Source organism: Neoarius graeffei, chromosome 6 (assembly GCF_027579695.1).
Source record: "Neoarius graeffei isolate fNeoGra1 chromosome 6, fNeoGra1.pri, whole genome shotgun sequence".
Classification (NCBI taxonomy): Eukaryota; Metazoa; Chordata; class Actinopteri; order Siluriformes; family Ariidae; genus Neoarius; species Neoarius graeffei.
Window position 1 is genome coordinate 85,437,176 of NC_083574.1, and position 23,695 is coordinate 85,460,870.

At 44.4% G+C, this 23,695-nt stretch overlaps 1 protein-coding gene across 1 annotated transcript in view; it reads left to right on the forward strand.

Moving 5' to 3' along the window:
- Nucleotides 1–20,649: 20,649 nt before the first annotated feature.
- Nucleotides 20,650–23,695, forward strand: part of LOC132888124 (BTB/POZ domain-containing protein kctd15) — a 79,241-nt gene continuing 76,195 nt past the window's right edge. Inside the window, exon 1 of the mRNA XM_060924134.1 lies at nt 20,650–21,622. The gene's annotated coding sequence lies outside the window, so the exon portion shown is untranslated. The remainder of the gene's footprint in view (nt 21,623–23,695) is intronic.

Genomic DNA, 23,695 nt, shown 5'->3' on the forward strand with positions numbered 1-23,695 from the left:
ATTTTATATTTATTGTTTGTTTGTTTGTTTGTTTTTGTTTGTGTGTGTATAGGTACCCTGGGGGGGAGGGTTAGGGTTGGTGTTTGTATAATTGCACTGTAAAATTAAAAAAAAAGGCCCCCGTTGGCCACTAGGCTCGAACCTAGAACCTTTTTGCTATGAGGCAACAGTGCTAACAGTTCTCGGAGACAGTTGGAATAGGTTCCTTGCCAATGTGGAAGCGGTGGACTGACAGTTTCCCCTTGATAATGGAGATGCTTCTGGACTTGCTTGGCTTGATCTTCATGCGAGCCAGCTCAATGTTTTCCTGGAGCTTTCTTAGTAGCCATACAGTGCAAGCCTTGGTCATGGTGAGTGTTGTGAGGTCATCCATGTAGGCTCTGACAGGTCTTATTCGCTGTCCACCAACCACCCATCGAGAGGCTCGGATGATCACCTCCATGGCCAAGGTGAAGGCCAGCGGGGAGATGGTGCAGCCAGCCATGATTCCCACTTCTAGGCATTGCCATGTTGTGGTGTACTCGGCTGTTGTCAAGCACAGTTGGATGTTCTGGAAGTAGGCCTTGACAGGGTTTGTGAGAGCTACTGGGACCCTGAAGTAGTTGAATGCTGTCCACAGGAGGTTGTGAGGGACTGAACCAAAGACATTGGCAAGATCCAGAAAAACCACATGAAGGTCTGTTCCCTCCTTCTTGGCGACCTGGATCTGATGCTAGATGACACTAGCATGTTCCACACAACCGGAGAAGCCTGAGATGCCTGCTTCCTGAATCGATGTGTCAATCAGGTTGTTTCTTTGCAGGTATCCTGCCAGTCTGTGAGCGACCACGCTGAAGAAAATTTTTCCCTCGACATTTAGAAGGCTGATCTGGTGGAACTGGATGATCTCTGATGAGTCCTTTTCCTTGGGGATAAGGATCCCGCCGGCTCTACGCCAGGACGTTGGTATCTCCTTCTTTTGCCGCACGACTCTCATCAGCTTCCAGAGGAATCACAGGGCATCTGGTGCATTTTTGTAGAGCCTGTATGGAACTCTGTTAGGGCTGATGCAGCCCTTGCTCTACGCATGGTTTTGTCTACTTCTGCTCTCCTCCTTTGTGAAGAGACTCTTCACAAATTTGAAGGGATCCTTGTAGAAGTGTGATCTTATTTACTCCTTCCTTCTGCACTTCCTCAGGAGGTTTTCAGCTCTCCTTAGTGTTGCAAGCTTACTCTGGATCTCTTCCTGCAGCAGGTTTATGCCCTCCTTCTCCTCCTCGGTGGCCTTCCTCGATTGCTTCTTCAGCTGCCTCCTTCCTTGACTAGGCGATATATTTCTGTTTGCCTTCTGGACTTAGTGGGGATTGACAGAGTAGATCGTTTGTCTTCGACCACTCCGAAACGTTCCACTCCATAGGCATAGATTACCTCACCCATTCTCTTCAACTTCTTAATGGTGGTGCCTCTGATCCCTTCTAGGATGTTACAGAGATCGATGTTGACCTCCTTCCACAGTGTCTTGTCGCAGGATTTTGGCCACCTGACTAATGGCCTTTGCCCCTGGATCTTCTTCTCTGCTGCTGGTTGTAATGGGTTGGGTTCAGGCTGCTCTCCTGTGCCTAGATCTCCCTCCTCTGGTAAAGGGGTGTTGATGTCCTGCAGACTGTGGTGTGTGTCCTGCTGCTGATCTTAAGTCGACTGACTCGGCCTATTTCTCAGAAAGTAGTTGTCAATGCAACTTCCCTGTTGACCCTTCTTTGGGCACCCTTTCTTGCCCTGATGTATTTTCAGGCCTTGGGTGGAAGTAACCTTTGACCAGCCACACATGCAGCTCTGGAGTTTGCATCCTGCTGTAGCTGTTGGAGCCTCAGGTATGCTGATCATTAATCTCGTAGTCTGTTCGTTCCTGTGTTCGTTACCAGGTTGTCTGCCAATGAACTATCTTCCGCCCCCGCTCTCGCTGTCTCAGGGGGTATTTTCTTCTTAGGACTTTTCGTAGCCATATGTGGGTGGGACCCATACACCGGTCATGCTGGATCCCACCGCCATGGGTAGCTAGCCCTTGGCGGCCCCGTTGGGGTCTATTCCCTCCTGTCAGCTGTCTTTCAATGCAGTCGCAAGGTCTTTCCCTTGTTGTCAGCTGCCCTTTCTCAGCAGTCACTGGTTCACCAGATGATCAGAAGACCAAAGAGATTGGGGGTAGTGTATGTCAAGGTTAAAAAAGACAGCGAGATTGGGGGTAGTCTGTGTGTGTGTGTGTGTGTGTGTGTGTGTGTGTGTGTGTGTGTGTGTGTAGGGGTTGAAAAAGACAGGGAGATTGGGGTAGTGTGTGTGTGTAGGGGTTGAAAAAAACAGAGATCGGGGTAGTGTGTGTAGGAATTGAAAAAGACAGAGATCGGGGGTAGTGTGTGTAGGGGTTGAAAAAGACAGAGAGATCAGGGTAGTGTGTGTGTAGGGGTCGAAAAAGACAGAGATCGGGGTAGTGTGTGTAAGGGTCGAAAAAGACAGAGAGATCAGGGGTAGTGTGTGTAGGGGTCAAAAAAGGCAGAGAGATTAGGGTAGTGTGTGTAGGGGTCGAAAAAGACAGAGAGATTGGGGTAGTGTGTGTAGGGGTCGAAAAAGGCAGAGAGATCGGGGTAGTGTGTGTAGGGGTCGAAAAAGGCAGAGAGATCGGGGGTAGTGTGTGTAGGGGTCGATAAAGGCAGAGAGATCGGGGTAGTGTGTGTGTAGGGGTCGAAAAAGACAGAGATCGAGGGTAGTGTGTGTGTGTGTAGGGGTCGAAAAAGACAGAGAGATCGGGGTAGTGTGTGTAGGGGTCGAAAAAGGCAGAGAGATCGGGGTAGTGTGTGTAGGGGTCGAAAAAGGCAGAGAGATCGGGGTAGTGTGTGTAGGGGTCGAAAAAGGCAGAGAGATCGGGGGTAGTGTGTGTAGGGGTCAAAAAGGCAGAGAGATCGGGGTAGTGTGTGTAGGGGTCGAAAAAGGCAGAGAGATCGGGGTAGTGTGTGTAGGGGTCGAAAAAGGCAGAGAGATCGGGGGTAGTGTGTGTAGGGGTCGAAAAAGGCAGAGAGATCGGGGTAGTGTGTGTAGGGGTCGAAAAAGGCAGAGAGATCGGGGTAGTGTGTGTAGGGGTCGAAAAAGGCAGAGAGATCGGGGTAGTGTGTGTAGGGGTCGAAAAAGGCAGAGAGATCGGGGGTAGTGTGTGTAGGGGTCGAAAAAGGCAGAGAGATCGGGGATAGTGTGTGTAGGGGTCGAAAAAGCCAGAGAGATCGGGGTAGTGTGTGTAGGGGTCGAAAAAGGCAGAGAGATCGGGGGTAGTGTGTGTAGGGGTCGAAAAAGGCAGAGAGATCGGGGTAGTGTGTGTAGGGGTCGAAAAAGGCAGAGAGATCGGGGTAGTGTGTGTAGGGGTCGAAAAAGGCAGAGAGATCGGGGTAGTGTGTGTGTAGGGGTCGAAAAAGACAGAGATCGAGGGTAGTGTGTGTGTGTGTGTAGGGGTCGAAAAAGACAGAGAGATCGGGGTAGTGTGTGTAGGGGTCGAAAAAGGCAGAGAGATCGGGGTAGTGTGTGTAGGGGTCGAAAAAGGCAGAGAGATCGGGGGTAGTGTGTGTAGGGGTCGAAAAAGGCAGAGAGATCGGGGGTAGTGTGTGTAGGGGTCGAAAAAGGCAGAGAGATCGGGGTAGTGTGTGTAGGGGTCGAAAAAGCCAGAGAGATCGGGGTAGTGTGTGTAGGGGTCGAAAAAGGCAGAGAGATCGGGGGTAGTGTGTGTAGGGGTCGAAAAAGGCAGAGAGATCGGGGTAGTGTGTGTAGGGGTCGAAAAAGGCAGAGAGATCGGGGGTAGTGTGTGTAGGGGTCGAAAAAGCCAGAGAGATCGGGGTAGTGTGTGTAGGGGTCGAAAAAGGCAGAGAGATCGGGGGTAGTGTGTGTAGGGGTCGAAAAAGGCAGAGAGATCGGGGGTAGTGTGTGTAGGGGTTGAAAAAGGCAGAGAGATCAGGGTAGTGTGTGTAGGGGTCGAAAAAGGCAGAGAGATCGGGGTAGTGTGTGTAGGGGTCGAAAAAGACAGAGATCGAGGGTAGTGTGTGTGTGTAGGGGTCAAAAAAGACAGAGAGATCGGGGTAGTGTGTGTAGGGGTCGAAAAAGGCAGAGAGATCGGGGTAGTGTGTGTAGGAGTTGAAAAAGACAGAAATGGTACATGTGTCTACAAGAAAGAGAGAAACATTGGGTATGTATTTGTAGACTTTAGAAAAATACAGGAAATAAAAAGGAAAGACCAGAAGAATGTCCCCTTCCCTTTCCTGGTTACAAGACATACATTTAAACAACCAAGAGTATCTGGACACCTAAACTTCACAGCCTTAGGCAAGCCTTCCTCTAACTTTTGCCAAAGAAGCACACAGTAGTTAACACTGTCTTTGTTTGATGTGTAAGTCAGATTTCCCTTCACTGGAACTAAGAGGCCCAAACCTATTCCAACACTGCAATGTCCTTGTGCACAAAGAGACCTCCTTGAAGACATGGTTTGCCAAGGTTGGAGTGGAAGAACTCGGGTGGCCTACACAGAGCACTGACCGCAACCTTTATTATGGTGCAGTGGTTAGCACTGTTGCCTCACAGTAAGAAGGTTCGGGGTTTGAACCTCAAAAAATCAAGTGGAAAGCAAAGGGGATTTCATTACATTTTGATTGGCATGTCCAACAAACACATACTGGGTGTTCAGATTGGTTCGAGCTGCCAAGAAGGATATAGCAACCCATAGCAACTCTTTACAACCGTGGTGAGTAGAAAAGCATCTCAGCATGCAACAGCAGAAGACCACATTGGGTTCCACTCCTGTAGCCAAGAACAGGGATCTTAGAATCAAGAACAAGTTCCGATTAAAGTAGCCAGTGAGTGTATAACTTACAACAGAGAAATATTGAATTTACTAATGTGTTGTTGAATTTCACTGTAATGACAAAATATTACACTGTGGTGACAAAAGATTTTAATTCTTTTAATGGCAATGCGAGAGGAGCAGTAATGGAGCTGAATTTATTAATACAGTAATTTGCAATTCACAGGAATCTCTGAAGGTCCTTAATTCACCACAGGCACATGAAATTTGCATTTTTTTTTCTCTTTTGAAGAAGACCTGCTTCTCTGGAGGTCTATGCAGGACCTTTTTAATATGATGGACATGATTTTCAGGAGAGGGGAAATAAATCAAGATGCAATAATGCAAATTTGACTGGAGTGTCCCTGAGGATGTTGTTTATGAATGCTTTGAACACACAAGGAGAGGGGCATTGACCAGTCCATATAATATCACTAAATATTCATAGTAGCCGAGCTCTTGGGTAAGGATAAATACTTTCATCTCATCTCATCTCATTATCTCTAGCCGCTTTATCCTTCTACAGGGTCACAGGCAAGCTGGAGCCTATCCCAGCTGACTATGGGCGAAAGGCGGGGTACACCCTGGACAAGTCGCCAGGTCATCACAGGGCTGACACATAGACAACCATTCACACTCACGGTCAATTTAGAGTCACCAGTTAACCTAACCTGCATGTCTTTGGACTGTGGGGGAAACCGGAGCACCCGGAGGAAACCCACGCGGACACGGGGAGAACATGCAAACTCCACACAGAAAGGCCCTCGCCGGCCCCGGGGCTCGAACCCAGGACCTTCTTGCTGTGAGGCGACAGCGCTAACCACTACACCACCGTGCCGCCCTAAATACTTTCACAGTAGCTGAAATGTCCTTACCAACATTAAATAGATTAACGGGGGTTAAATAGATGAAGCTTTTGCCTTAGTTACACAGATGTCATCAGATACTTCCGTCACTGTCATGCTCGAACAGGTTTGGGCCCTTGAGTTACAGTGAAGGAAAATCGTCATGATTCATCAAGCAAAGTCATTCTAAATAATTGTGTGCTTCAAACTTTTTGTGGCAACAGTTAAGGAAAGACCTGTAAGGTCAGGTGTCCACATACTTTTGTATATTTTCTAACAAGGAAAGGTTATAAAGGAAAAGGTCCTTGTATCTTTCTCAGCCCAACAAAAAGACTCACCAGATGCTTTAATAGGAACTTATTCTTGACCCAATGTGGTCTTCTACTGTTGCATGCTGAGATGCTTTTCTGCTCACCATGGTTGTAAAGAGTGATCATGAGTTACAATATCCTTCCTTCCTGGCAAAAAAGATCCAACCAATCTGTCCATTTTCCTCTGACCTCTCTTATCAACAAGGCATTTGTTTCCACCCACAGAACTGTCACTCACTCGATGTTTTTTGTTTTTTGCACCATTCTTTCTGTGTAAACTCTAGAGACTGTTGTTTGTGTGTGAAAACCCCAGGAGATCCGCAGTCCATCTGGCTCCATCTGGCTCAAACCAACACCCATGCCACGGTGAAAGAAAGTCACACTTTGAGATCACAATTTTTCCCATTCTGATGTTTGACGTGAACATTAACTGAAGCTCTTGATTTGTATCTGCATGATTTTATGTATCGTGCTGCTGTCAAGGGAATGGCTGATTAGAGAACTGCAGAAAACAGCAGGTAGATGGGTGTTCATAATAAAGTGGCCAGTGAGTGTACATACTGCCAAAAATGTTCTATATATTTTCCCTCTAGACACAGGCTTGTACAGACTTTTTTTTTTTTTTAACCTGTACACACACTACTCCAGGTTAGCGCTGTCCCTCACAGCAAGAAGGTCCAGGTTCGAGCCCCGTGGCCGGCGAGGGCCTTTCTGTGTGGAGTTTGCATGTTCTCCCCGTGTCCGCGTGGGTTTCCTCCGGGTGCTCCGGTTTCCCCCACAGTCCAAAGACATGCAGGTTAGGTTAACTGGTGACTCTAAATTGACCGTAGGTGTGAATGTGAGTGTGAATGGTTGTCTGTGTCTATGTGTCAGCCCTGTGATGACCTGGCGACTTGTCCAGGGTAGACCCCGAAGCCGTTTGTTTTCAGGATAATGGCTGGCTGATGAAATTATTGGCTGGCTAGCTGACTCAGCCAAAACCTTAATGGCTGCTGCAGCCACCAAAATGTTTATGGCTACAAATGGCTGATACTGGACGTCACTGTGTGGCATATATCCGGGCGAACAGATCAAACAAATGGGGGGAATAAATAGCAAATTACCACAGGTCCCCTGGTCTCTTACTTCATTGTAAATATAAATCTAGCAAGATTGTAGTTCAATGCTAATAATAAGCTAATCTGGATTGTTCGAGGAAGGCATCTAGCTATCTACTCTCACTAGCAATGACCAGTGAAGGACTGGCAGCTATCTTACTATGATGAAAGTAGAGTGGTGGAGTACTTTTTTTTTTTATCAATCTCAAAGTATGTGAAACAAACAAACAAACAAACAAACAAAAAAATACCTTTACACTTTCCCTCAGCAGCGGCAAAGAATGCAGCCATCTCGTCAATATCGGAGTCGATTGATGCTCTGGGTGGGTTCCCGGGTTCCCCAGTGTATCGTGGTAACGGTGTGAGGGGCGGGAAGCCAGACAGGTAGTCACAACGGCAAGCTTGTGGTGGCTCTCTGTGCTGTGATATCAGTTCTAAATCTCTACAGTGTATGCCTATACGTCTCTATTGTGTTACTACTAGTGTGTACAGTTGATCATGTTTGTGTCACTTTTCTTGTAGCTCATGATGTGGATAAACCCATTATTTGATGTACACAATTCTTAGTGGCTCAGCCAAATTTTATTAGATAGCGGCTCAAATTGGCTTACAAAATTATTGGCTGGCGGTGGCTCAAATTCTAAATGGCGGTTTTAGCGGCGCCTGGCGGCGGCTTCGGGGTCTAGTCCAGGGTGTACCCCGCCTTTCGCCCGTAGTCAGCTGGGATAGGCTCCAGCTTGCCTGCGACCCTGTAGAACAGGATAAAGCGGCTAGAGATAATGAGATGAGATGAGATGAGACACACTACCCCAGGCCACATCAACTCCTTCTGTTTCCCTGATGAACATTAAACATTGCTTCTGACACTTACAACACTACAAGAACGCTTGTTGATAACTTTACAAGTTATCTGAAAGGAATATAATTATATTACACTACATTATAGATTTCCACATCGATAACAAATGAAACCTGAATTAAGCTGAATTCCGGACTCTGTGCTGAGGTCACTGATGGGGACAAGCCTCACACACGGAGTGTGTGTACCACATGATGGCAGCAAAATCTAATCTAGCTGAGGTAGTTGGTAAAACTGAGCTCCTTTCATAACAGACACATACAGTGAACCCAAAAAGGAAATTGAACACTTCAGCCACACTTACAAACAAGTTCACTGCATTATAGAAGAAAGAAGAAGCCCTTATTTGTCATATATCCTTTACAGTAAATATTTTTTTCACATATCCCACCTTTTTAGGAAGTTGGGGTAGAAGCACAGACTCATGATATTGGCCCCTACAGCAGATAGGGTTAAGGGCCTTGCTCAAGGGTCCAACAGTGTCAGCTTGGTGGTGTTGGATTTGAACCCCTCGACCTTCTGATCACACATTGCCTAGCTAGAAAAGAACATGTCAAACCAAGTGGCATTTATTTTATATAAATGGGCATTTTCATTTATTTTGGGTTTTCTGAAATCAACACAAGGTTAAAATTATACATACAAATCTCTTTTACTTTGCCACAGCCTCTTAATTTCCTGTTAGTGATCATGATTGACTACAGCTGGTAGCATCTCTGTGCAACAAAGAAAGGATTTGTTTGACAAGCACTCATTGGCTTGGCCAATGCACAGTACAATGGGAAAGTCCAAGGAGCTCAGTGCAGATGTGAGAAGAGGATCATAGATTTACACAGTCATGAACAGGGGTTAAATTGGGCCGGGGCTGTCCGGGGCTGAGCCCCGGCACATAAGCTCGGAGCGGATGGCATATGATCACGCACACATCAAAAGCAACAAACCCTTTTCACGATTTTCAGTTCTGAATAATTAAATATCGTTTTATTAATCAATAAACCCATGACTTTTATGAGATAGATCATAGTTTTCCTGATAACAAGACGACCTGTCAAAGCTATTTAGAACAGAACTTGCGATCAGAGATTCTGGTTTCTGGAACACTGCGTGGGTTGCCAATTCCGCTTTTTATAAGCGACTTTGGGGTTTCTTTTTTTGTGAGCTCGCTTTAAAAAAAATCAGAAGTCGTGGTTTGCGGGTTTTTGGGCTTGTTTCAGCGTTGTGACTTGTTTATAATTTTCTCCGTACACCGTCTCCCCTTTTACCTGCATACGATCCTAATCCATCGGGATTTAATGAAGTAGCTAGCCTATCTTGTTTACTATGCATAAATTCTGCTTTCGTTGCTTATCAGAATTTTTTTCTGGAAGTGATAGTGCGCTACAAAATAGTCACATACCTCTACTGCTGTTACAACTACTACTAATAATATTAACAATACAGTGAACATAATCATTATCATATTTTTTATTATTAAAACAAAATATCAAATAATACTGAAGAGGGGAAAAAATAATACTGATCTAAATATGTTTTTTTATTTTTAGACAGTATGTGTTTAGCAAAACACATACTGTCTAAAAATAAAAACACAACATATTTAGATCAGTATTATTTTTTCCCCTCTTCAGTATTATTTGATATTTTGCTTTTAATAATAAAAAATACGATAATGATTATGTTCACTGTATTGTTAATATTATTAGTGTTTTATTATTTATTGTTAATATTTAATTTAATGTTAATTTATTATTATTTATTGTTAATATTATTAGTGTATTATTAGTGTAATTATTATTGTTATTATTATGTATTCAATTATTTATTTGGCATGTGGTGCTTTTTGTATTGTCTAGAACATACATAAGATGAGCATATTATAGCAGCAAAACAGAAGCACAATCATTTGAATGCAGCAAAAGTTTTGCTGCATTCAAATGATTGTGCTTCTATTTTGCTGCTATAATATGCTCATCTTATGTATGTTCTAGACAATACAAAAAGCACCACATGCCAAATAAATAACTGAATACATAATAATAACAATAATAATAAATGCTTCCAATGTTATAGTGTTGTTTGTATTTGGTTGCATTCACTGCATGAATATATTTGATTGACAATTTGACTGACAGTGTTTTGGCATATTTAACATTTATCCTCCAAAATAAATCAACTGTTTTGGTTTAAGATTGTGGAAGCCTTCAAATTTTCTCACTGAACATTTCTCCTTCACATTTTTCACCTGTAGGCATGTGACAAGATTTAACATGTTATTGCTTAACCTACCTCTGTAAAGTCAGCTAACAACTTATTAAAATGCACCAGAATTCAGCAAATAACATGTATGATAATAAAAAACTTCTGGGGGAGGACCCCCAGACCCCCCACTAATCATTTCCTTCAAACCAATGTACAACAACCTGTACAATCTGTTACATTGGCCAACCAATCTACATTCAAACTGCCATAATGTGTAGGGGGGCACTACAAGACACACATAGGCCTACAACACACAGATAAGGTGTATATCTCTGTGCAATATGATATGGTTATCAAATTAGAGGGTTATTTTCCAAAAAGTATATTGGGGCAGGGCGGCGGGGGCAGGGGCGGGTACGAGGCAGAGCCCCCCCACATAACCAATCCCAATTTAACCCCTGGTCATGAATGTCTCTTGGAGCTATTTCTAAACAGCTGCAGATTAAAAGATCATCAGTTCAAATAAATGTACATAAGTATGAGCTACTGGGAGGTGTAGCCACTTTGCCAAGTCATTTTGATGTAAGAAGATCCAAAGTGTCACCCGGAACTGAAAGGAAATTGGGTCAGATGGTCTGGAACAAACCAAAAGCACAGACCTGCCATGAACTAGAAGCTGCTGGAACACCAGTGTCACTGTCTACACTATAATCAAGTGAGTTTTACATCACCATGGACTGAGAGGCTGCTGTCCAAGAAAGGAACCCCTGCTCCAAAATCCACATGTTCAAGCTCAAGTAAAGTTTGCAGCTGACCACATGGACAAAGAAAAAGCCTTCTGGAGGAAAATTTCATCGCGAATGGCACAAAGATGGAGTTCTTTGGCTACAATGACCAGAGGGTCACTGTACCAACTGTTAAGCATGGTGGTGGCAGCATGTGGAACTGGTGCATTGCACAAAGAGGATGGATTAATGAAGAAGGAGGACTACCTCAGAATTTTTCAGCATAACCTCAAATAATCAGAAACTTAGAGACAACTGAGTGTTCAAACAAAACAATTACACATCAAAGCTGATTATGGAATGGATAAAGCACATTAAGATTAAGCTTAATGCAAGTCCTGACCTCAACCCTATTGAAAATATGTGGACTGTGCTTAAAAGTCAGGTCTGTGCCAGAAAAAAAAAATTGAACTCTACCAATTCTAGAAAGAAGAGTAATATATCCACCAAGAATTCTGCCAGAAGCTTGTTGATGGCTACCAACAGAACTGGTGGTCCAGTTTCCCCAGTCCAAAGACCCTTGGTTAACTGGCTGCTCTAATTTGCCCATAGTTGTGAATGGTTGGAACTGCTCTATGTCCTCGACGTCCACCTGAAATACAGTAGTTAACAAATCTGCAGTAAACAGTCAACTACAGCCTTGCTTAAGTGGATTGCATGTTGCTGATCTATGGGAAAAGGGATTGTTGATGTTCAGTGCCAGCTGAGCTGAAGGATTTGTTGGTTGAAATTTGGAAGCAATTTCCAGCACAACTGTTGTAGAAACTGGTTACGTAGTTCCATGCCCAAATATTGTCAAGACATTCTGGCAAACTAAATACTAAAACACTGTAACTGTGACCTTTAATGAAGCCACTATTGAGTGTCCAAATACGTTTTGTTTAATTTTCAACAGTATGTCTCTTATTTTTATATTATTAAACATACAATATAGTTTTGGTAATAGTTTTTTTTTTTTTTTGCTTTTAAATTGTGTTTGGAGCATAAGTCTGCTTGGTCTGACATGTTTTCTAATGCAGTGAAATTCATACATTTGTATATGTGGTTTAAGTGTACAAATACTTTTTAGGGAACAAGTACTGTATGTTTTTACCGTATATTGTAAAGCATGGTGGTTCCTTAGCTTCATTGAGTCACTCTGGAAGTATGACTAAACCTGGATGTTTTCAACAGGCTGCGCTGATCACTGAAAACAGTTTGAGAATACTCAATCGTTTGATTTGGTAAAATATTGAATTCTACCAAGATTAATGAACAATAGACACTTTGGTAAACATTTCATTGCTGCATTTTAATGAAATTTTAGGGAAAGCTGGGCTTCCTCTGTAGTCTTAAAGCCTGCTGGCTTGCACCCATGAAATGAATCTACTAATTAGACTGGCACAAACCCTGCTAGGAAGTAGTCGTCTTCATTTATTCACAAAAGCACTTTTTTTTTTTACCAGAGAAAGTGTCATTCACAAATCTTACATCCAGCAGCTTAGTAATGAAGTCAAACCAAATAAAGAAACTAGAAGGGCACTTGGTAGAGTAAATACCTCCACCAAGCCACATATTATCAACATCAAAATCAATCGCTTGAACTTAGGATAATACTAAAGCTGTACAACAAATTGCATCCAAATCCGTTCACTACTTTTTGAGTTACGTTGGGAACAGGCAAAAAAAAATCCTGGATCCACATACATATCAGAATTTGCATCAAAACCTAATCAGCTGTTCCTTGGCACACGGGTCACCTTTCCACTAAATTTCATCCAAATCAGTTCACTACTTTTTGAGTTACGTTGGGAACAGACAAAAAATCCTGGATCAACATACCGTACATATCCAGATTTGCATCAAAATCTAATCAATTGTTCCTTGGCACATGGTTCACCTTTCCTCCAAATTTCATCAAAATCCGTTCACTACTTTTTGTGTTATGTTGGGAACAGACAAAAAAATCATGGATCAACAGACATATGGGGATCCTGGATCAACATGCATATCTGTATTTGCATCAAAATCTAATAAATTGTTTCTTGGCCCATGGCTTACATTTCCACCAAATTTCATCCAAATCAGTTTGCTACTTTTTGAGTTATATTGAGAACAGGTAAAAAAAAATCCTGGATCTGCATACACATTCAGATTTGCATCAAAATCTAATCAATTGTTCCTTGGCACATGGCCTACCTTTCCACCAAATTTCATCCAAATCCGTTCACTACTTTTTGAGTTACATTGGGAACAAACAAGCGGGGGCGAAAACATAACGTCCTCCAACACAGTTGGCAGAGGTAATAAAAGTTGCAACATTTATCGGGACACTCAGTGTGCTTTGGTTTAAAATGGTGCTGCTGGTGTAAACATAGAGATGTACTTTTACCCAATAAAATTAAGAAACCAATCATTACAACCAGTTGAAGAGGCTTTGAATATGGAACAATATTTCAGTTGGGCATTTTAATCCAGCCACTGGGATGCATAAGCGTACTCTTGGTGCCAGTCCCAAGCCTGGATAAATTGGAGAAGGTTGTGTCAGGAAGGGCATCCAGCGTAAAACCATGCCAAATCTAACATGTGGACTGAAAAGAGAAATACCATACTGGATCGGTCGGGGCCTGGGTTAACAACGACCGCCTCCGGTACTGTTGGTCAACAGGGTGCCGGTAGAAAGTATGCTACTGTTGCGTCAAAACGGAGAAGGAGAAAGACAGGGGGGAGGCGTGTTAGGAGACAGCGTGAAAGATGGAAGGGAAGGAGCTTAGAATTGAGGGTAGGAACACTGAATGTGGGAACATTGACTGGCAGAGTGAGAGCGTTAGCAGGTATGATGGAAAGAAGGAAGTTGGACATTTTGTGTGTGCAGGAGACGAGGTGGAAAGGAAGCAAGGCCAAGAACATTGGAGGTGGATGCAAGTTGTTTTATTATGGAGTGGATGGAAAGAGAAATGGTGTAGGTATTGTTTTGAGGGGAGAGTCGGTCAACAGTGTGACTGATGTGAAGAGGGTGTCAGATAGAGTGATAGGCATGAAGTTGGAGATTCAAGGAGTGGTAATCAATGTTGTGTGTGTGTGTACGCCCCACAGGTTGGATGTGAGAATGAAGAGAAAGAGTCTTTCTGGGAAAAGATGGATGAAGTGGTAGAAAGTGTACTGAGGGAGGAGCGCACGCTGATAGGAGCAGATTTCAACGGACATGTTGGCGAGGGAAACAGAGGAGATGAGGGTGTGATGGGCAGATATGGTGTAAGAGAGAGAAATGTGGAAGGGCGAATGGTGGTTCATTTTTCAAAGAGGATGAATTTGGCAATAGTCAGTACATACTTTGAGAAGAAAGAGCAGCACAGGGTGATGTTTAAGAGTGGAGGAAGATCTACACAGGTGGACTACATACTCTGCAGAAGGGGTAACCTGAAGGAGATTGGAGACTGTAAATAATGGCAGGGGAGAGTGTAGCTAGACAACATCGAGTGGTCATGTGCAGGATGAGCTTGAAAGTGAAAAAGAGGAAGCGTGAAATAGTGGAGCCGAAGATCAAGTGGTGGAAACTAAAAGAGGTTGAACATCAGAAGGAGTTTAGGGAAGAAATGAGATGAGCATTGAGTGGTAATGGAAGTCTGCCAGAAGACTGGGATACTACTGCTATACTAGTAAGAGAGGCAGCAAAGAAGGTGCTAGGGTGGTCATCGGGAAGGAGGAAGGAAGACAAGGAGCCATGGTGGTGGAACAAAGAAGTGCAGGAAATTATAAAAGAGAAGAGGCTAGCAAAGAAGAACTGGGATGATCAGAGAGATGAGGAAAGCAGGCGGTTCTACAGAGAGACGAGACAGAAGGCAAAAAGAGCGGTAGCAAAGGCGAAAGCAGATGCATACCAGGAGTTGTACGAAAGACTGGAGACCAAAGAAGGAGAGAAAGACCTGTACAGACTAGCTAGGCAGAGAAACAGGGAAGCGAGGGATGTACAGCAGGTAAGAGTGATGAAAGATGTAAATGGAAATGTGCTGACAAACAAAGAGAGTGTATTAAGAAGGTGGAAAGAGTACTTTGAGGATTTATTAAATGAGGAGAATCCAAGAGAGAAAAGGTCATATTTGTTGGAGAAAGCAAATCAGGAAGTAGAGTTGGTTAGTAAGGATGACATGAGGGCAGCCATGAAAAGAATGAAGACTGGGAAAGCAGTCGGACCAGATGGTATCCTGATTGAGGCTTGGAGATGTTTGGGTGAGACGGCTGTGGAGTTCCTAACGAGATTGTTTAATAGGATCCTAGAGAATGAGAAAATGCCAAATGAATGGAGAAAGAGTGTGCTAGTCCCGATATACAAAAATAAGGGAGATGTACAGAGCTGCAGTAATTACAGAGGGATAAAATTGATGAGCCACACCATGAAGTTATGGGAAAGGGTATTGGAGACGAGCTTGAGAAGAGAGGTAGCAATCTGTGAACAGCAGTACGGGTTTATGCCAAGGAAGAGCACGTCGGATGCAATTTTTGCTTTAAGAATGTTAATTGAGAAGTACAGGGAAGGCCAGAGAAAGCTACATTGTGTGTTTGTAGACCTGGAGAAGGCATACGATAGAGTGCCGACAGATGAGTTATGGTATTGTATGAGAAAGTGTGGAGAGAATGAGAAGTATATTAGTGTGGAGCAAGACCTGAATGAGAACAGTGAAACAGCAGTGAGGTGTGCAGTTGGAATGACTGAATGGTTCAAGGTGAAGGTGGGACTCCATCAAGGATCTGCTTTGAGTCTTTTCTTGTTTGCCATAGTGATGGATAGCTTGACGGACGAAGTGAGGCAAGAGTCACCATGGAACATGATGTTTGCGGATGACATTGTGATATGTGGTGAAAGTAGAAAGGAGGTTGAGTTGGGTTTGGAGAGATGGAGGTATGCATTGGAACGAAGAGGAATGAAGGTGAGCAGTAGCAAAACAGAATACATGTGCATCAATGAGAATGGGGATGAGAGTGTAGTGAAGATGCAAGGAGTAGACGTAAAGAAAGTTGGTGAATTCAAATACCTGGGGTCAACTGTGCAGGAAAATGGGGGATGTGATAGTGAGGTGAGAAAGAGAGTTCAGGCAGGGTGGAGCAGTTGGAGAAGGATTTCGGGAGTCATTTGTGATCGGAAAGTCCCAGCAAAAATGAAAGGTAAGATGTATAAGACAGTAGTGAGACCAGCTGTGATGTATGGATTGGAGGCTGTACCCTTAACGAAGAGACAGGAGGCAAAGTTGGAGGTGGTGGAGTTGAGGATGTTAAGGTTTGCGATGGGAGGTTGGACAGGATAAGGAACGAGCACATCAGAGGGACAGCACACGTGAAGAGCTTGGGAATTAAGCTAAGAGAGATGAGACTGAGATGGTACAGGCACATCCTGAGAAGAGATGCAGAGCATGTTGGAAGGAGAATGTTGAGGATGGAGCTACAAGGCAAACGAAAACGAGGAAGGCCAAAGAGGAGATACATAGATGTGGTGAGAGAGGACATGAAAGTGGCAGGTGTGGTAGAAAAGGATGCGGAAGACAGGGAGCAATGGAGACGGAAGATCCACTGTGGTGACCCCTAATCGGGAGCAGCCAAAAGAAGAAGAAGAAGAAGAAGAAGTTTTCAGTTGGGCATGTTCCTGCTCATGTCCACTAGAGGGCGCCAAACACCAATTATTATTGTGCATGTCTCGACATAACATCAGTGATTTACAATTATTTATCTCATCTCATCATCTCTAGCCGCTTTATCCTGTTCTACAGGGTCACAGGCAAGCTGGAGCCTATCCCAGCTGACTACGGGCGAAAGGCGGGGTACACCCTGGACAAGTCGCCAGGTCATCACAGGGCTGAGACATAGACACAGACAACCATTCACACTCACATTCACACCTACGGTCAATTTAGAGTCACCAGTTAACCTAACCTGCATGTCTTTGGACTGTGGGGGAAACCAGAGCACCCGGAGGAAACCCACGCGGACACGGGGAGAACATGCAAACTCCGCACAGAAAGGCCCTCGCCGGCCACGGGGCTCGAACCCGGACCTTCTTGCTGCGAGGCAACAGCGCTAACCACTACACCACCGTGCCGCCCACATTAAACAACCATTCAAATGAATAAATAATCCGCTAACCTTCCTAAAACAGCTAGATACAGCAATCCAAGCTGCATGAAGAGAAATGACCCAGTTTAGCCCTACAGATTTGATCACACCTATCATTAATGGTTGACAGGACTGTACTGGTTTAATTGGTTAAATCTGGTGTTATTTTATTTGTATATTTGAAAAGTAAACACGTTGGAAGAAACCTAAAATCCAAATATAGTTCTGTCACAAGACTTTATTCACAAAGTTACGAAGATTCTGGTGAAATTTCATATTCAAACCAGGTCTGTGAGAAAAACCCAGTGACAGTGCGGTTAGTATAGGTAATCGTATGGGGCCGAGTAAAATTAAGGATTAATTTCACGAGTGATTTCGAAGTTTTGAAAATTGCCCGAGTTGCAAAACGATGAGGGCAATTTCAAAACTTCGAAATCACTCATGAAATTGATCCTTAATTTTACGAGGAACCATAAGATTGCTTGTTGATAATATATAGGGCCAAATTTATACTTCGGAAGCCGTTCAAGTTCACAACATTTGTCATTCACCTTTTCTGAACCAATCAGGGTGCGAGACTATCTTGCACATTTGAATCAGTTTCTAAAGCATTCCTTGTTTTCGCAAATCTCTCGCTTTTCCCTTGAGGACTTTTCGTGATTCTTGAAAAGTAACATCTTTCAGGATTGATCCTGGATATTTCTCTTGTCTCAGATGCCGATCCAATGCTGCAAACATTACTTTAAGAGAGTCTGGTTCGTAGTTTTCCTCATTTTCTTTCCTCACTTCTGCATAAAACTGCGATAGCACCTTGTCTAACTCACAGCACTCGTATGCCACTAGAGAGTCGTTTATTTGTCTTTCTGCAGCCCATTTCTTAAACACGGAAAGCCAAAAATTCATACTTTTTTTGGTATTTTCATTTTCGCTTTCAATTGGTTTATCATTTCTTCGTCAAATATAGCGAAATGCGGCATCAGCAGAGTCAGTCATTTTGTTGACAAAATTTGCTAATTTTTGTAACCGTAACCAAGCAACGAACTAGCCAATAGCATTTCAGAAATACAGCCCCATGTTAAGAAGAAGAAACCTTTATTTGTCACATGCACACTTCAAGCACAGTGAAATTCGTCCTCTGTATTTAACCCATCTGAAGCAGTGAACACACGCACACACATCCAGAGCAGAGGGCAGCCACACTAGAGCGCCTGGGGAGCAGTCAGGGGTCAGGTACCTTGCTCAAGGGCACTTCAGCCCAAGGCTGCCCCATGTTAACCGAACTGCGTGTCTTTGGATTGTGGGGGAAACTGGAGCACCCGGAGCAAACCCACGCAGACACGGGGAGAACATGCAAACTCCACACAGAAAGGCCCTCACCAGCCGCCGGGTTCAAACCCGGAACCTTCTTGCTGTGAGGCGACAGTGCTAACCACTACACCACTAGGCTTTTAAGGAAAAACAGCCCTCCTTGATTGACCAATCAGAACTGAGTAATTTGGCCCTATGTATTATAGGGTTGGCGGCAAGGTGGTGTAGTGGTTAGCATGGACAAGAAGAAACCTTTATTTGTCACATGCACACTTCAAATACAGTGAAATTCATCCTCTGCATTTAACCCATCTGAAGCAGTGAACACACAGACCTCCCCAGAGCAGTGGGCAGCCACACAAGAGCGCCCAGGTACCTCGTTCAAGGGCACTTCAGCCCAAGGCCACCTAACTGCATGTCTTTGGATTGTGGGGGAAACCGGAGCACCTGGAGGAAACCCATGCAGACACGGGGAGAACATGCAAACTCCACACAGAAAGGCCCTCACCGGCCGCTGGGTTCAAACCTGGAACTTTCTTGCTGTGAGGCGACAGCGCTAACCACTACACCAGGCTTTTCAGGAAAAACAGCCCTCCTTGATTGACCAATCTTCTCATCTCATCTCATCTCATCTCATCTCATCTCATCTCATTATCTCTCGCCGCTTTATCCTGTTCTACAGGGTCGCAGGCAAGCTGGAGCCTATCCCAGCTGACTACGGGCGAAAGGCGGGGTACACCCTGGACAAGTCGCCAGGTCATCACAGGGCTGACACATAGACACACAACCATTCACGCTCACATTCACACCTACGGTCAATTTAGAGTAACCAGTTAACCTAACCTGCATGTCTTTGGACTGTGGGGGAAACCGGCGCACACCCACGCGGACACGGGGAGAACATGCTGGCCACGGGGCTCGAACCCGGACCTTCTTGCTGGCCCTATGTATTATAAGGTTGTTATAAAGGATGAACCATGGACTGTAACGTATTTCAGTCTCATCTCATCTCATTATCTCTAGCCGCTTTATCCTGTTCTACAGGGTTGCAGGCAAGCTGGAGCCTATCCCAGCTCACTATGGGCGAAAGGCGGGGTACACCCTGGACAAGTCGCCAGGTCATCACAGGCCTGACACATAGACACAGACAACCATTCACACTCACATTCACACCTACGGTCAATTTAGAGTCACCAGTTAACCTAACCTGCATGTCTTTGGACTGTGGGGGAAACCGGAGCACACCCACGCGGACACGGGGAGAACATGCCGGCCACGGGACTCGAACCCGGACCTTCTTGCTGGCCCTATGTATTATAAGGTTCTTATAAAGGATGAACCATGGACTGTAACGTATTTCAGTCTCATCTCATCTCATTATCTCTAGCCGCTTTATCCTGTTCTACAGGGTCGCAGGCAAGCTGGAGCCTATCCCAGCTGACTACGGGCGAAAGGCGGGGTACACCCTGGACAAGTTGCCAGGTCATCACAGGCCTGACACATAGACACAGACAACCATTCACACCTACGGTCAATTTAGAGTCACCAGTTAACCTAACCTGCATGTCTTTGGACTGTGGGGGAAACCGGAGCACCCGGAGGAAACCCATGCGGACACGGGAAGAACATGCCGGCCACGGGACTCGAACCCGGACCTTCTTGCTGGCCCTATGTATTATAAGGTTGTTATAAAGGATGAACCATGGACTGTAACGTATTTCAGTCTCATCTCATCTCATTATCTCTCGCCGCTTTATCCTGTTCTACAGGGTCGCAGGCAAGCTGGAGCCTATCCCAGCTGACTACGGGCGAAAGGCGGGGTACACCCTGGACAAGTCGCCAGGTCATCACAGGCCTGACACATAGACACAGACAACCATTCACACCTACGGTCAATTTAGAGTCACCAGTTAACCTAACCTGCATGTCTTTGGACTGTGGGGGAAACCGGAGCACCCGGAGGAAACCCATGCGGACACGGGAAGAACATGCCGGCCACGGGACTCGAACCCGGACCTTCTTGCTGGCCCTATGTATTATAAGGTTCTTATAAAGGATGAACCATGAAAAAAAAAAAAATTTAAAAGAAAGTGCGTAGCCGTACGCAAGATTATTTGTGAACTTCTTTATAACAAGATTTTTGCTCAAGGAAAAAAAAGAGAGAGAGAGAGAGAGAGAGAGAGAGAGAGAAGGAAGGAAGGAAGGAAGGAAGGAAGGGGGCGGGGCAAATGGTAAATGAGGGAGGGAGGGAGGGAAGTGTGCGTGCGTGCATGTGTATGTACATGTGTGCGCGCGTGCGCGTGCGTGAACCGTCTCCATCCCCAGCCGCGCGCGCCGATTGAAATGGTGCGTTTTGCTGCGGGCGCGTTTTGAGGGCGCGCGCACTCACGCACGCACGCACGCACGAGGGCGCTTTTCCATGATAGACGTCATTTGGTTTTTAACGGCCTTCAGGAAATTTTGGAAAGAGAGAGAGAGAGAGAGAAAGAGGAGAGGAGAGGAGAGGAAAGGAAAGCAAGACGGAGGGAAATCGTCGCTTGAACTGTTTTCTTTTTTCCAAGGATATATAACTTCATATTCATTAAAAAGAAAAAAAATCCCTCCTTTTTTTCCTCTTTATCAACAAGTTCGTTCTACTTGAGAGAGAGAGAGAGAGAGAGAGAGAGAGAACAGTGTCCTGATTTTCCTCATTTTTCTGCAACACCGCCTGAGGGAAATCTTTCATCAGACGAAACGGCAATGATTATACCTCTGTTGTTTTCTCCCCAACTCTTAAAGTCCCTTTGAACGACGTGATATACGATTTGCACTCTATCTCTCTCTCTCTATCCCTCTCTCTTTCTCTCTCTCTCTATCCTCAAGCAGAAGTTCATCTGAATTCCTACTTTGACGAATGAACAAAATGAACCCAAAACGCTAACGGTTATCAATAGCCAGAGCAGAAGAGGCAGAACATCACGGTTCGTCTTTAAAAAGAAAGAAAGGAAAGAAGGAAAGAAAGAGAGCTGTTTAGCTTGGCTCGAGCTAATTGGAGCCATAATCCTCATCCCCAAAGGCGACTCAGCAGCCTGGAGCGACACCGTTTCCTTCTTCTTCTTCTCTGAGCTCTGCTCTTATTTATTTGTTATGTGTTATTTAGCCTAGCAGGCGGTTTACTGCCTTGTTTTCTTCAACCGACCTGGACATTTATACTCTATATATCCCTCTGAAAATACCAACCGGTGGACGACTGGAAGATAAAGTTCCCATCACCTCAGAAGATAAAAACAAGAGGTTTTCTCTTTCAAGGTAAGGAAGGAGAAGGGGCTTCGCTTAGCGACTTAGCAACTTAGCGACGCTTCGTTTCCTGTTCAACAGTTCAGCTCTGATATGATTTATGAACAAGTTAAGGTCTAAAAGCCCACACTGTATCCTGTAAGAGGAATAGTGCTGCTTTCTGACACACTCTGTAGTAGAGTAGTGTGTATTTTTGACCTGCAGTACAGTGTAGTCTGTATGCTGTAGTATGCTAGTATGCGGGTTTGGACGGTAACCAAGGCAACGCCGGTTTATAGCGCTGTAAAGGCACAGAGTAGCTCCAGAGAGCGTTTCTTTCTGATCGATACACCGGTTTTGAACGCGGTTTACGGGGGTGTTTTTCAGGTTTGGATAAGAGGTGGGCTTTATTAAGTCTTAATCAATCACACTAGTTTGATATTTTTTATCTAAAAAATAACTTATCGGTCAAGGAAAAGCAATCAATCAGGATTTCTGTGGACTACAAGCAATGTTCGAGACGGTAGGATTCATTTATTGATTCATTCATTGATTCATTCATTTATTGATTCATTGATTCATGACTGAATATATCTCAGTGACATTGTGTAAATTTGCTCTGTGTGTGTTTAATGGATTATTAAAAAATGAAAAGAGAAAAGAGGCTTTGTAGCCCTCTCATTATTAACTTTACTAGTAGTAGTAGTAGGCTTAAATCCTGATCTGGAAATTGCACTGAATATCATTTTTGTTTATACTGTATATAGAAAGAGAGAGAGAGAGAGAGAGGGCACAAGTACAAGCAAAGATGCCTTCAAAAATAATGACATTTTTTTTTCCAATTTACAGTACGGCACCGTGGTGTAGTGGTTAGCGCTGTCGCCTCACAGCAAGAAGGTCCGGGTTCGAGCCCCGTGCCCGGCGAGGGCCTTTCTGTGCGGAGTTTGCATGTTCTCCCCGTGTCCGCGTGGGTTTCCTCCGGGTGCTCCGGTTTCCCCGACAGTCCAAAGACATGCAGGTTAGGTTAACTGGCGACTCTAAATTGACCGTAGGTGTGAATGGTTGTCTGTGTCTATGTGTCAGGCCTGTGATGACCTGGCGACTTGTCCAGGGTGTACCCCGCCTTTCGCCCGTAGTCAGCTGGGATAGGCTCCAGCTCGCCTGCGACCCTGTAGAACAGGATAAAGCGGCTACAGATAATGAGATGAGATAAGAAGTCGATGTTTAGCATGAAGACTCGTCGCTTTAACAATAATACAGCAGCCTCACGGATATTTTGTTCAGTTTTATAAAGAAATAAGGTACAAGTTTGGGTTTTTTTTGTTTGTTTTTTTACTGAACGTCTTCCAGAACCAGCCCCGGTTCTTCTGGACACTTTGACTGTCACGCTTGCCTCTTATTTTCCATCAGCGTTTTATGTAATATGCTGCTTTCTCTACTAACCATACAAACATTTTTTTTTCTGTAATTTTCGCCAGAGCTGATAGCATTTCTCATTTAAATAAGACTCATTATTACAAGTTGATAACCATTTTATAGTTTCTTCTTCAGGTGATTTCAGTCCTGTCTAGTGGAGAACGCCTAAACAATATAGTATTAAGGTAGTGGGATACCCATCTGTTTATTTGTCTATATTTATCCAGACCACACGTTAAGGATTTTGTTCTTGTCCTTAGCTGGATAAGATTTTTTTTTTTGGTCAGCCATGTGTTTTTACAATTTCTATTTGTGTAATCCAGCTTTTATACCCACATACGCCACTCCTCCTCCCATTCGTGTAGGACAGAGTGAGGGAGGCCGAGAGTGCACAGTCGTCCTGGATTAACATCAGGGTTTTTGGTTACGAACCCCCACCCCCCACCCCCCCACCCCCCACCCCACACACACACACACACAGCTACACGGGGAGGTAGGATGGCTGCATACGCCAAGAATGACTTAAGTCTGTATTTTTCTATCACGGCGATCTGAGCGTCTCGTCTAGGCTGTGTGTTAAATGAGCCTTACTGCTGGAGTCAGCGTGCCCAGAGCACACAGGCAACACCCTGGAAGAAACTGGCATTTTTGTAGGAGAAAAAAAAAGAAAACACATGGAAAAACTTAGAA